Raw genomic sequence first — 5,769 nt, 5'->3', positions numbered from 1 at the left:
TGAACAGGGGTTCAAGTACCAGATTCGGTTCTTAATATGTGCCGGTGGTTTCCGGTGCTCAGCACCAGCACTTAATTTTCAGCACCGTCTCTAGTGACAGCCCACATCACATGGTGGAGCTGTCTTTTTATTTTGGAGATGAGCACGACAACTGTGCTTATTAATTCACTACACATTGAAAGCAATACTAGACTATCATGTCATTAATAAAGCTTTGTGTGGCCTGAAATAGTCAGACTCATCACACTTGAAGGAGTGCGATGGTTAGGTGTTATGTTGGTACTGCCATTGGTAGCACTGTCAGGGTGTTGAGTGGTGCAGGCTGCACTGGCCTTCCGAGAATGGCCCTGGCACTTAATTGCGTACAAATTAAGCACTGACCAGATTTACTTATAAATGGGACAATAGGTGAAAGGGAAAAAGCAAGACAGTACCAAGTCTGTAAATGGCATGGCAGGGCCTTGCTAATCTCATCCCCTGCACTAGCGCACTTTATGCTGCCTTGCTCCTCACAAATAACCTTGCGCCTGGGTTAATGGGTGTGTCAATCATGTCAAATATAGGTATATAAAATAGTATTCTTACACGTAGTTTAAAACTTTTTATTTAAACAACAGGACACATGCAAAGTTAGAAAATTTTATGGAGAAAAGAGCCTTTTTTCTCAAACGTTATGCAGGACTCGCTTGACCCAGATCACTTTTTGTGACTCTGTCTGGACTAAAACTGTTATAATGTACTTAGGCATTTTTTCTTTACATGTTCACGTTCCATAGTGACACTTGCGGGTTCTATGATTTGAACTTAGCAGTTCAGTTGCTAGCTGTGCCTGGCACGCCTGCAGGTTGGGGTCACTTCGTTATAATAATTATACTACTTCTAAAGCTATACTATGATTACCACCATTATGGCGACGAGGATATATAAATATGACCCTAGGAGTTGTGTTTGCCGTCTGTAGTTTCCGTTGCTTGTACATTTCCCTAGCCTTTGGCAAACAAGAAGAGACTTTTATGGGGGTAACAGTTTGACAAGCAGTCGACCCTGTGATGTCATCGAGTGTTTGCTGCATCCCTGAGTATATAATGATGGCACAACTCTCGGGTGTATTCGACGGGAAATGTACAGCGGGCTCAAGCTATAACATCTCCACATGCAAAAAACACTCCCAACGTTCACTCCCACCCCCCGTGGCAACACTTAATGCAGAACTTCGGCGATTCGCTGAAGGCGGGCGGCGAGGTACCACATTTAACTTTAAATGACGGATAAGTGCTTTGGAGGCACTCGGATGAGTTCTAATTTTTTCCGCCTCGGGAGGCCACAGCGGAGCAGAATTCCTCTGCGATTAGCGGCGGTAGTGGCTGGCAGGAGACTAAAAATAGGGTCGTCGCGTGGCAATTGGGTCTGGCGCCTATAGGGTAAGCTAGCTACCTATTCGGCTCAGCTACATGCTGCTGTCTTTTACATTACTCCTGATGTACACGACTTTCCGGCTAACTAATTAAAGCCTACCGGGGGAGGAAACGCATAGAAAACTGTTAAAAGGAGTTTATAGTCTTTCGCCGGGAAGTCGCAGCAAAGTGGATAAAACAGAGCAAAACGTTATAGAACTATTCCTTTGGACTTTCGCCTTCATGTAAATAAATATAACGCACACACCTCAACTTAAATGAAAAATAAATGCAAGTTAAATTAACAAGTGCAAAATGCATTTTTTTTTTGACTATGAAAGCTCAGTAGTTAACATCAGGGCTTTAAGTGGGATGAAAAAACAAGCATTTGCAATGCAATAGGTCTCGCATTTCTTCAGAGTTAAAGCTATTAGTGCTGCAATGTCAATGTTTTTAACTTAAGAAGCATGAAGAAGACTTACATCTTCCTGAAACTGCAGCAGTGATGTATATATGCATTAACCCACAGACGGACAGGGAGGTAACAAGAAGACCCTGGTGTATAGAGCATATAGGTGTGGCTGTGTAAGCACTGATCTCCCTTTTTGCAGTGGTTGTAGTTGCTAAACTACAGGCAGTGATGGGGCAGGACAGGATTAAGGCCCGTACCCTATAGCGCGTGCATGAGTGCCACGCCATTCAAAACAAAGGTGCGAGCCAGCACAATAAATGTGGAACAGAGTGTGAGAACGTTGCTACAGCAACTTGTTCCCCATGTTTTTGCTAATTCTGCAGGTAATACTGATCAGTGTCGTGCATATCAATTTAATCACTCACTAAGTATGTAGCGCAGTGGCCGGCCGTAAACTAGGGAGGGAGAGTTTTTTAAAAGAGAATGGGGATTTGGGGGGATGGTCGACCAGCGGGAGGCTCGCCCCCCCGGGGAAGTTTGGGGCACCAGGGGAGGGGGGGGTAGGAAGCATGTCACCCGGGGCTCGCTGTAGCTGGCGTTTTTGGGCTGGTTGGGCTGGTTGGGCTGGTTGGGGTTATTTGGGCTGCTTTTGGGCTGGCCAGGTACTTAACCGGCCATTTTGTGTCACTGCACACTGTTTGTGGTGCAGTGACACAGCAGCCAGGGTCGCGACCGTTTTTTGTGGTGGTTTGGGCGGTGGTAGCGGGATTACGAGGCGGTTTGCGGCCTTCGGTGATTCCCTGGCGAGTGCAGAGGCGGTTGCTGTGATAGAGCGCGCAGTTCACCCGGGTCATCAATTTCTTACACGCACTGGGCCCCTGGCGTGCATTTAGTTTCAATCAGTGATTCTCGTGAACCGGGTGAAATCCTGGCACGCTACTATGAGTAATCAATGGTTCAGAATTACCTCTGCTTACCATGCACCTGACTTACCACAGGCACAAATTTTCGATGGACCTAGAGCTAAAAGGGAAAATAGTAGACAGGACCTTAAAACATTTCTTTACGTCCATATATTTTATCCACTTTCTGTAAAATGACCACAGACACCTGATGAAGTTTTGACACTTTATATGAAAATTCAAAAAGAAGCTGCCAAGACAATAAGCGATATGCAGTACACTATGTCAAACATTAATATCAACATCAAAAGGTAACTTTGCACAAAGAAAATTACGACCATTAAGATATATGGGAAAAACTAGAGGTAGGATTTGGAACAGAACTAATCACTGCAACGTTATACTAGGACACGAGGTATAAGGTTGGGACCTAAATATGTACTTAATCCTTAAACTATTCTTTCTAAGTTCACTGCAATCAACTAAAGGAAAGGGAAAAATGGGAACACGCTATTATTTGTGACAAAACCAATGAGCTCCTAAAGGAGGGGGGGAGAGAAGGGACCCAACTAAGTCAATCGCATATACTGGATGTTTCAATGGTAATAGAGCAATATCACAGGTTGAATGCTTTTATAGATTATACGAAAAAGAGAGAGAGAGAGAAAAAAACAAGATACAAAGAATACGCAAACCCACATACAATATTTACCTAGTTCAGATTTGAGACCAACCCTGGCCACGGGTCAGTTTGGGAAGACGGGGACAAGGACCCTCAGAAAGGCACACCAAAATGCGAACAGGTACAACCCACGGACAGATCAGGACAGGATACCCCTCAGGTTCGGGTCAAGGGACTGGGCCTCCCAGGGAACGACCAACACCCACAGCTTCGGACAGCAACGCCTGCGTTACCCCTTTCTGCAAGTAATCCGCCAGAAACCCCGATTGGATTTTCGATTCTCCCTGCAAAGTGCTTCGCCAGCACTTAGGAATTTCCACCCCTTTGGAGCTTGTGGAAAATATGGACAAAGTGCTCCGCAGCACTTTCAGATTGGACACCTATTGAGATCGTAGGGTCAGTGACAGGTCTGCTACTCGGACAAGTCGGACAATTTCCATAAGCTAAACTAGAGTAATTATACAGTTCTGGGGACCCTCAGACCACCCACTAATGTTGCAAGTGACAGTTTCCCATATTTTCATTGGTCAGGAGAGGTGGTGCGATCATTACCACCTCCTAAATTCAGCTTTCCCAGAATTAATATTCAGGTTTTCATACCCGCCCCCCGGGTTCACGTTCCCATCCATAGAGTACAACAGAAAGTATGAGCGCATAAGACAGTTGCAACAAGTTTGTTAAATTCAAGGTGATTGTCCATATTGTGTGCTGGATTCCCAGGCGCATTTTGCTTCAGGAGCCAGCTGGCTTGGTTTAGCTTCTGCGCAGTCGAGTTTTTCCCAGGTCACATGGCAAACCCCAGAAGAGAGTCAAAAATGGCGTAGCTTAAGAGCTCCCAGCCCCAAAAGACGCGGTACATGAAAAATAAGCGAAAACAAATTAATATCACATCCAGAATGATCACACTGTATACCATGAAAAATCTTATCCCACCCTTACTTTATAATGACTATAGCATTAAGGTTTTAGTGCGAAAAGATAGATAGGCTGAAGCAGCAGCAATAGAAGAGAGCGTGGTGAGAGTCAAGCGGCCATATTAGCAACAATGCGCATGTGCACAGAACTCCCTCCAGAATGCGAGTGCGTCACATCACATGGGTATGACCGACGCATGCGCAGACGGAATTTCAGCGAAGCAGCCATTTTCCTTAGCGCAAGCTTCGTTAATATGGAAAAGACATACAGGCAAGCATCCGGGGACACCCGCGTGTTTGGAAAAACGTGTAATAAACGACAATAATGAATTTTAGTAATGTTATACATTTTGCGAGGTTCTTGCACGGGGCAAGGCGCTTCACGTGCAAATCCTTGCTCCATCAATCCCCTCTTTGATGATATTTACTATCATCACTACATAATGGAAACAGATGCCAACTTTTCTCATTCATCCACATCACTCATTTCTATTTCAATGAATTTATTGTTCAGTTTTCTTTCAGCTTCTCTATGAGAGTGGTGATTTTTCGCCTTCTTGTAGATAGTATTCTTTAATTCTTCTAATTCCAGTTCATCAATATTTCTTTTCACCCCTCTCTGATTTACTGTGTATTTCTTTTTACATTTCTGACATTTGCAGCAGATAAAAATAATCAATATAATTATACCTATCACAACTATTGGCATCAGTATTTTCCACAACAGGTTTCTACCTAAGTTAGCAAACCAACTGCCTATAGAGGAGAGACCTCCAGTCAGTCTAGTCCAGGCACTGTCAACCTCCAATGGTTTGAGTTCCTTTTCCAAATTGGTTATGTTCTTCACATATTGTTTTAATTCGATACTTTTGTCTGGAATGTAAGTGCAACAATGTTGCGCCTTCAACATTCTACAGACCCCGCCCTCTTTTGCTAATAGGGTGTCAAGGGCAAGACGGTTTTGTAAAACCATTGATCTGATCGCAACCATTTCAGTATTGACCAGCAGGAATCCAGCAGCAGTGTCCGTGGATAACCGGTCCACTACTGTAGACAATTTGCAGATTCTATGGGTGTTCAGAACTACCCCCATTCCAGGTATCAGTGCACTGAAAATATCACCTATAACTTCACCTACACTTTCGCGCTTACTGCGCACTATGCCATTAGTTTCTTCATCGCTTCCAGCTGCATTATTCACATGGTATATTTTCGGGAAAACAATGCCAAAGTAGCAGCTTCCATACCAGTGATCCGGCAATTTGAAATACGCCTTGTTCCCACATATATAATATATTCCGGGAAACACAGGTTCTGACCCATTTTTGAAACCCCAACCTCCAATTACCTTGTAATTATGTTCACACTCGCTGGAACCGATGAATTCATTGTTATAGTACTCTGTCTTTTCCCTATGGATACAAAGTTTCCCTTTTCGTTCAAAATCCAGCAACAAGGCAGGATT

Source organism: Lissotriton vulgaris, chromosome 3_1 (assembly GCF_964263255.1).
Source record: "Lissotriton vulgaris chromosome 3_1, aLisVul1.2, whole genome shotgun sequence".
NCBI lineage: Eukaryota > Metazoa > Chordata > Amphibia > Caudata > Salamandridae > Lissotriton > Lissotriton vulgaris.
Note: the sequence above shows the minus strand (reverse complement) of the source record.